Source organism: Herpailurus yagouaroundi, unplaced genomic scaffold (assembly GCF_014898765.1).
Source record: "Herpailurus yagouaroundi ecotype Mexico unplaced genomic scaffold, PumYag 142, whole genome shotgun sequence".
Classification (NCBI taxonomy): Eukaryota; Metazoa; Chordata; class Mammalia; order Carnivora; family Felidae; genus Herpailurus; species Herpailurus yagouaroundi.
In genome coordinates this window covers 5,453,660-5,463,462 of record NW_024412397.1, presented here as the reverse complement: position 1 = coordinate 5,463,462, position 9,803 = coordinate 5,453,660, and the positions used below count along the sequence as shown (strand labels likewise).

The following is a 9,803-nucleotide window of genomic DNA, read 5'->3' as shown; positions in this document are numbered from 1 at the left end:
GAGAGATTATAGCATAGAAATAAAACCCATGGACTTTGATCACATAATCTAGTTAATAATCCAGGCTGCGATTCTTTCAAGGTATGTGACCTCAGGCAAGTGAATTAAAGTGGCTAAATATCAGGAGATTTTTATCGCAAAAAAAGAAAAAGTGAAATTACCAATAGGGCTTTGATAAAATAAAATGAGATGACGGTATTTAGCAATCATAAGACACCGTATGTCACACTTTCAAAATGGTTTATTTATTAACTCACAGCATCCTCACAACAGCTCTTTATCAGTATCATCATTCCCCCTTTTTGTAACCGAGATACACAAAAGGTAAGTAGCCCAAGGTCACATCTATGAATGAAGGCCCTAGAGCTCACGTGCTCGAGCACTACATTGTGTTACTCAATAAATTTCTCGATTGTCCTTGTCATAGAGTGAGGTCTGTCCTAGACCCCGAAGCATTATTAGGGTATAAAGAGTCCGAAGAGAGATACCACATACAGCAAGGCTTTAACATATGTATCTGCCTCGTGTTGTGCAAGCTCTGATGTGTGCTTTAGATGTCTAAAATTGTAACCATACCTCAAATTATTTTTTTTCAAAAGTTAGTCATTGTTCTTACAGATTAATGATAGACAACAAGTTGAGGGTTGCTGAAGGGAGTAGGTGGGAGATGGGCTAAGTGGGCGATAGGTATTAAGGACGGGACTTGTGATGAACACTGGGTGTTATACGTAAGTGATGAATCACTGAATTCTACTTCTGAAACCAATATTGCACTCTATGTGAACTAACTAAAATAAATAAATCAAGCAAGCAAGCAAGCTTGTGAGAAATTAGGATATAGGTGATACCCATCACAACCCACTCACTTCCAAAGAAAGCAACCACGTTGGTAATCCACTGAAAATCTATGACTATTTCATTGCTTTGCTTTTTCGATTGGTGTTCATAGGTGTATGGAAAATATCTAATGAAAAACTTAGTAGTGGTGCTTAAATGTCAGAAGTTGTTACCCTCAACAAAGCAATATTTGATTAAAATACTGTAAGAATAGAAAATGAACAGCAATGATGTAATTGATAAATTTGACAGCACATGCCATTATATGAACTGGGTTTTCTCTCAGAGACACGGTAGTCGCTGATGTTTACTTCTAGGCAAAATACACGAGGAAACTGACTAAGGGTGTTGATATTCTCTGCATTTGTTATTCATATTATCCTGGACACCTCACGTTTTGCTCCACTTCACAAGTAAGATTTTTTTAAAGGGAAATATTCTACTGCCTTAGGGTTTTAAGTAGTTTGCTGACTGTTATTTTTATTTCAAGTGAGGGGAAACAATGTCAATCATGTAAATCTATTTACTTAAGTGCGACGTACAAAGTCATCTCAGCCCACTGGGAATTGAGTTATTTACCCTGGGAATTAACTAATAATATATGGAAAAAGGATATATTGATATTTAATTTTCCACCTGACAGTTTACTTAAAGTTCTGTCACCGCTACTGAGGAATCAATTTGTTCCCAACATAAATCTTAAGAACTAAACTACTCATAAGTGCCAATATTACACTAAAACAAGTTAGCTCCCAGTTTCAACACTAGTAAATAGCATTTTCTGAAGAATGTAAAGAGTCTGTAATTTGGGGATGCCCTGGATATCTCTAAGGAAGGCTTAGAGCCATCAGAAACATCATCATACTAGAACTGCTGTCTGCAGGGAGTTAAAATTAATACCACACACGTGCAAATTTAAACATGTATCATTAATAGAGAAGATCCACTTCCCAAAAACTTCCTTGGTTTTAGTGACTCTTGCATCATAGAGATTCAGAGAATCTTTTGGACTCAATAATGTAGAGCCTAATGATATCTCATTACTGGACGTTTCCACATTCACTAAGCTCCAAATTGCGTCGTCCAGAATATTATCCCTGAATGAGGCACTAACGTGATGTTTAAACACAGGGACATCACAAAGTTTAATGTGTTATCCTCCACATGTATTGAGGGCCATCTCAGGAGTAGTGGAGAGGACATCCCATTCATACAACCATTGAAATGGGACAGCTCTTTCCCAGCTTGATATACACGTAAAGGAAAAGGGCATGTCTATGGTCCGAAGAAACAGAGAATAATGCCCAAGTCTCCCTTGGACAAAGCATTTTTTTTCACCTTCCAGCCCATCCAGTGTTGTTTATGAAGTGGGCTGTGAGCGATAATAGCAAGAATGAGGAACTCTACTTGACATGATTATGAATGGCAGCCTCAAAAAGGACAGCTACCATAAAACAGCAAAATCACAGACGAAGGGCATGTTCAGTACAAGCCCTGCATTACAAAATCTACTGCAGCGTTGGAAGCTGAAAATTAAATCTATTTCTTGATGCGTAGATGGGACTGACATTCTCCATTTCTGTCTCGGATCGCAAGATTTACTAAGTAGAAATCAAAAAAGCAACCTCAGTTACTGTTTCTTGAATGTACAAATTGAGCCATCAAAACACATATTTTGAAATTTTGATTTTGAGCGTTGTTTGTGTAGATGAAGGAGATTTCAAGACGAAGTGAGGATTAATCATGGTTATCATGTTTCTTCCAGAGCATGTCTGAGGGAAGGTGAAAAATGATTGTTTAAACTGTCTACCTTGCAAACAGGTTGCAGTACATGTATGCAATTGGCTGCATACATGTATGCAGTACATGCATGCAGTACGTGTATACATTATTGAGTACATGTTGTCAGCTATTAGTAATATATATTTATATACCACGTGTGGTTTTACGTACTTTGTATTGACCATAAACACAATCTCCTGGGGTGTTTACTTTGTACCTAATAAGAATCCTTTTTTGAATTTTTAAAAATGTTTGTTTGAGAGGGAGAGAGAGAGAGAGAGAGAGAGAGAGAGAATGAGCAGGGGAGGGGCAGAGAGAGAAGGGGACAAAGGATCCAAAAGGGGTTCTGCGCTGACAGCACAGAGCCCGATGTGGGGCCCTAGCTCACAGACAGTGACATCATGACCTGAGCCAAAGTTGGACACTCTCGGACACTCAGCTGGCCGGGCTACCCAGGTGCTCCTCAGAGAAGAATATTTAATTGTGCTCAGTAATTTTTCCTTACACATAAAGTTTTTACATTGATATAAACCATAGTAAAATCTATGGCATTTTAAAGTTTTTTTTTTTTTTCAGCTAAGGGTGCATATTCTATGAAAAATAATCCATCAGTCTGTAACCAGAGTTTTGCTTTTTTCTGTTCTTCGGTAAATACATATACACATTTAACAATCTCAAATGCGTAAATAAATCCTCAACTATTTTGAAGAAAAATGTTTATCCCAGGACATCAATCTGAATGTAGTCAGGAAGAAAAGTCCCTGCAAAGTTACAGAATAAGAGAGATTTATACCAGGGCTAGAGAGAGCAGGCAAATTTGAGAAGCACGGTGTCCAGGAAGGGCTGCAAAGTGAGAGCCCGTGGAGGAAGCCATAATTGCATTAACAGTGGCCTCAAGCTCCCGGAAGGTGTCTGGAGCATTTGGTGGGACGCAGCCCCTGCAATTCTCGAACAACGTCCTCGGCAGAGAGCCCTGCACCTGAGCATAGACGTGCATGACCCTTGGGCTTACTGGTAGCGAGATACATAGTTAATTAACAGAGTTTGGTGTTTCCATAAAAGAAGAGGAATTACCTGAAGGTTAGGATAAGCAGGTTGGTGCAGAATAGTTTTTTCACCCACCAGGAATTTGAAGTTAGTGGAAAAATCCTATTCTCAGAGTGGCAGTCTGACCTACTTCCTCACTTATAATTGCTATCTCGCACACCATTCACCACCCTGAGATCAAAGCTTGGACTCAGCTGAATCACCCTTCAAGGATCCAATTTCCAGGAGAATTGCCACTCTCTGAAGCTTACATTTCTGGACATTGTAATAGACAATAATTTGCAGTTTACTAAAGATGCTTATGGGTGACTTCTCCATGTCATTACTCAAGATACACTTATTTCTATAAGTGCATTTCAGCATTTATGGGATAGACTCAACTTTTCTTACTATCAAGTTAACAAGAGATCAAAATCACTACAAGCAGCAGTGGCTATATCTTCTAGAGATCACTACGAGCAATTCTTACTCCAACACTAGATTTTTCATTGTGTAAGACAGTTAAGTTGTTGTCACAACTACCAAGTATAGCTTGAGTGTGATATCAGCATAAATATAGATATTAGAGAAAGATAACTTAAAATAAAGACGCAGCTCCCATTCACGTCTGTATGTGGATGCGTCTATTCTGCGTGGTCTTCCAGGAGACTTGGTGACTCCCTAATCCATGCCTGTATATCAGAGATGCTCAGGGACCCAGTACTACACATCTGCTCTAACAAAAATCAAAGCAAATCCCACAACTGGAAATAATAGCAATAAAACCCCAACTACCTCCTGGTGCCTCGTGTTCTCACGATAAACACTGTAGATACAAATATACTCCATCTATGCATAAATATACTACATTTGTCACTCATTTCAATTATTCATGTGCGATGATGCCTTGGCAAACACAGAGGAATCTTATGTGTACATAGATATATTAAACAGGAGAGTCTGAAAAAGTCATACTGTATGGTTCCAATTATATGACATCCTAGAAATTATAGAGACAATGGAAAGATCAGTGGTTGCCAGGGGCTTGTGGGGAGATGGGAAGATGAATATGTGAAGCACAGGTGATTTAGGGAATTTATACTAGTCTGTACAATACTATGATGGTGGATATAGGACATAGTTCATTTGTCAAAAACTCTAGAACCGAATGACAAAAAAGAAGGCAAATTAGAAAATCGTTAGGAAGGTGGGGCATCCCAGGAAGGAATTTGACACTCTGACAAGAGATTCTGTTACAAATGTACGCAACGACCTCACCCAAGGGGAAGGGGGGGGGAAGGTGCTCATCTAAGTAACTCTGGAAATGGGTGGGATCTGTAAGACCAGAGGCAAAATGAACTGCATATAAGCACTTCCTTCTAGTTGATAAAGTTGTTTTTCAAGGGGGCATACAGGTTAGCAATTCTGATACGTGTATATTGCTGTTGAACATGTAAACAGATAGATTTCTCAATATTGGGAGAGGATTTAAAGATAAGCAGGGTGAGGAGGCTAGAATCATCCACATGGTAACACACTAGAGGTGGAGACATCAGTGGGAACTCACGTTTCACTCAATATGATACAGATAATTACACATAGAAATATTTGTAGATATTTATAGGTTAGTGTACACACATATATTTCCTTGCTTAGTCAGGTGAGATGATCTCAAAAAAACAACAAAAAAAAAACAAAACAAAAAAATAAAGCCTCGGTAGCAATCGGCATGCACAGCTCCTAAATCTTGGCCTCTAATACCATTCTCTAAAACAAAAACAAAACAAACAAAACAAAATCAGAGCTCTTTGGAGAAATGGCCTATTCTGGGATTGAGACAGAAAATATGCAAGATGAGCCTACAATACCTTGGGGTGTCAGAAGGTAGGGAAGTGCTAACCACACCCACAAAGGCACGCGGATGGGAGCGCGTCACAGGGACACTGAGAGAGAGCTCCCGAGAGCCAGAACAGGAACTATTGGACCAAGAGAATAAATAAAGGTGTATTGGATTATAACTCAAAGTATAAAATAAATATCCATGAGTACTTATTGATAGCTAAATAATTGGATAAACTAATAAAGGGTAGAGAATTCCTGTGCCAAATAATTCAGAATAATGTATGGGTTCTCCACCCTACAGAAAGGATAGCCTAAGTTTCTACTCATTAAGTGCAGACTGTGCATATTGATTTCCTTCCAAAGAAAAGACTACAAAATAGAAAGGGTAGAAAGTGTGTGTGTGTGTGTGTGTGTGTGTGTGTGTGTGTCGGCGGGGTGGGGATATACAGTAGGAAAACCTGAGAAACCTCAGCCAGGCGATCAAGTCAATATGAACAATGATAAGGTATTTGATAGTATATAGCCTTGATATGATGTAATGAAAATAGCATTTTACCTCTGTGCTTTTCTTCCCAAAAACCCATAATAGAAATCTACTTATGAGATAAATATCAGACTAATTCCAATAGTGGGGCATCTCCCAATATATTTGACCAGTACTGCTGTATACCTGACCTCAGAACTATCAAGCTCATCAAAAAGAAAGAAAGAAACAAAGAAAGTCTAAACAGTCACACGTAAGAAAAAAAAATAAGGAGGTACTCGACTAACTGTAATGTTGCATCTGGAGGGGATCGTGGAACGGAAATACGACATTACGTAAACCTAAGAAAATCTGAATAAACTAAGGACTTTAGTTAATTATGTACTGGTATTGCCTCATTCACTTTGATAAATGCATCATACTGATAAATGATGTCAATAGGGACACTGCGTGCAGAGGTACATGGAGACTATGTGCTATCTTCTCAATTTTTCTGTAAATCTACAACTCGGTAATGTCAAGTTTATCATTAAAAAAACACAAACATGAGTAACAGACGATCTCTGTTCTTGAGGAACTCGCAGTCCGAAGATGAGGTAAGCACCCCGGTACGTTACAGTTTGAGCATGGTAAAGTTTTGTGATAAAAGGAAGCAGGGGGCATCGATTTTTCAGTGGAGGCGAACCCAACAGTGGCTAGCAGACCTGAGGAATCTTGGAGGAGGGAGTGATTCTGAACTGAGGATTACAGGAATCGAGATGTAAAGAGGAAATGAAAAAATTCAAGAAGCAATGAGATCTAACCTTGAGCAGTTAATTCTCTTTATCACCAGCATCAAGAGGACTCCCGTCCCAATTTGATTGCAAGTTTCCTTTCCTGCTACATATCCCACTCCCTGACTCTGCCCTATTATTAACTCTCACCTCCTATCAAACGTGGATACATTGATCTCCTGAGCCTTGTGCTGTCTGGCCTTATCTGCACATATCACCACTTTGGGGATGGTGAGCACTTTTTCACCTCTTGAAAAGGCTGTGCAGCCTTCGAACCTGCCCTGTACCCCTACTGCTGGAAAATTCGCAAACTTTACTAACAGTTTATGACTTTCCTCCCTTCTTCAAACTCAAAGCATTTTTTTTTTTACCATACTCTGAATCTAATTTGAAGAGTTCTACCATTATCTCCCATGAAATTATTGCACATAACTTGGGAATTGTTCCTATTTCCATGTGTTTATATACTTTTTCATCAGTTAGATTCCTCAATTCTCGAAATAATGGGCTTGTCTTGGAATCAGGGTTTTAGAATAAGACTCCTTGAATATCATCTTCCTGTTATTTGATAGAGAGAAAAAATTGGAACTCCTATTTATTGATTGCTAGTGTATCAGGAATTAAGGCATGTAAAATATGTCAACTTTTCAAATGCCCTGAAAATGCCTATGGGATAAACATCGTCATCTCCATTTTCTGTGAAGTTAAAACTAGTGGACCCCACCCACCGTGGCTGCACAGCCCACCCAGACATGTGGTCTAACCAGAATCCTGAGTGGGGAGTCCAACCAGCCACAGAGCCCCGACTGTTTCTTCTCTTCTCTCCTGTGTGCAATCGAAGGAACGGAGATCGAGAGAGGCAAATTCATTCCTCAACATCACACAGCTATGTACTGTCTGGGCCCGACTGATTCTCAGGCCTAGACTGCTTTGCCGGGACACAGGACCTAAAGCAACTGCGCAACCCCCCCGTTCATGAGTTTGCCCGACTGTGAAATGGGGCTGAAAAGAGAACCTATCTCCTAAGGTTGTTGTAAGGGCTGAACGATGTAACATCAGGGGAGGCGCTAAAAGCATTGCTCTGTTGCTATCTTGACTCCTACCGCTAAACCTAGCTGTCAGAGGACTTCTCATTTCCTCTTTTCCGTCCCCTGGGGCATGGAAAACACCCAACGTTCATGGATTTGTTTTACAGTTTCTGGTTGTACTTCGATGACGGTTCTCTCCATACCCAGAATATAAAAAATGAAACGGGATTCGACTTCAGTTCGAGAGCCTCTCCCTGGTTCCACACATCTTCGTGCACAGAGAGAGGGGACGCTGACCTTGAGAGCACACGGAGAGGAGATCCTATTTCAAAGGAAGCAGTAAAATGTGTAATATATGTTAGTAATTAGAGAAACTGCTTCGTTGTCTTCTCAGGTTTAATGGCTTCTCAAAGGCTGTGAATAAGTTAAGGGAGTTTTTAATATTCCTCTGAAATATGAATCCACGTACAACCTTGTATTACATAATTAAAAATGTCTTCGATCTGAAGGTCTTAGATTTATCCTAGCAAATTAAGTGTTGAACATCGGATCGCTAGGTTTTATTCATAATGCAAACAAGTAAAGGCAAAGCAACGCCCACTTTAAGGGTGGTGCGCGACCCGGAGGGAGGACTGTCACATATCCTCACCTGTCATCTGAGAAGGGAGGCTGATTGGTACCATGAGAGCGAACCTGAACTCTGTTCATCTGAGAACGGGTGTGACAGCTTAGATGTCAGGGTCAAAGTACACAGCCAAAGACTCAAACGGATCCATAAGGCAGAAGACGGGGGACTCAGCAAAGACACCACTTTGTTTTGTCATCACATCACACGGGCTTGAATCCACGGCTCTAATGTTTCCCCAGAAAAAGATGTAACACTCTTCAAAATAGAGTAATACTACGTCGTAGAGAAGACAAGCTAAATGCGTGTGTCCGGGAGATGACCGGCGGTGCCCTCCTTTGTGGGCAGAACACCGACCCCTCGGGTCCCTGTGCCAGCAATGCCCGCGGTCACCAGGCTTCCCGCGTGCGAGTGACATGACGCTTGTGCGGTTTCAGTCCACTCCCGGCCACTGAGGGCCGACGGCAGCTATTCAGACTTTTCTCCCTGTACGTCTTCACGTGGAGGTTGAAACTCCATGGCAAAGATAATTTAAAAACGCTTGATCTCAATGACTCGTCTTTCACTCCACGGATTATACAGAGGCTCTAAATTGCACAACTGGCCTGGAAGAGAGGACCTCGCTTCAAAGTGTGTGAAGTCTATGAGACAGGCCCGGCGTCATTATCTCCTGTCACTTTGCTGTGGCTGCGAAAGGGCTATCACATGTGAAAACACTTTGAAAATGAGGAATGTCATCAATACGTTTGTTGTGTTTTTATTCCTTAAGTGGGTCGTGCCCGTGGCACGGTGTTATTAAAAGAAAGAGGAGGTTATCAGTAAAATAAGTGAATCAAGTAGGGAAGGAAAGAGTTGTTGGAAAGGCTGGGTTTTTATTTGGGATTGATAAAAGGATGCTGTTAATACTGAAAGAAAACCTCATTATCACAGCACAAGTTTGCATGTAGTTCATTTACTACAGTAAGATGTCACTTGTCATTTACACTGATGTGTCGTGCCAATGACGCGTTCAAGTGTGAAGGTGCTGTGATATTGAAGGAATGAGTCTAAAAAACAGCTTTGTACGGTTGAGGGAAGAAAAAGCTATGGAGATGCCAGGGATCGAACCTGGGGCCTTATACATGCAAAGCACACGCTCTACCGCTGAGCTACATCCCCAGCTCTGAGGAGGACCTGACAGGGAGATGAATCGGTACAGTTGTTGCTTTTAGAAAGCTGGACAGTTGATCTCTATCTAGGGGATTAAATAGCACCGGATTCCTATAGTCTGAGGTTCCAGTCACAGAACATTCTGAAGCATTCCTCATGGAACGTTTTGCACCATTAACGTAGATTAGTCCTGCTGCTTTGTAACTCAGCATCGTGCTAGCTTCCCAAGCCTTATTTATAGACATGAGGAAGCACCA

The 9,803-nt window shown here is 40.7% G+C and overlaps 1 non-coding gene across 1 annotated transcript; it reads right to left on the bottom strand.

Moving 5' to 3' along the window:
* Positions 1-9,483: 9,483 nt before the first annotated feature.
* Positions 9,484-9,555, bottom strand: TRNAA-UGC (transfer RNA alanine (anticodon UGC)). The gene has a single exon. It is a non-coding gene; the product is annotated as a tRNA-Ala (tRNA).
* Positions 9,556-9,803: the final 248 nt, after the last annotated feature.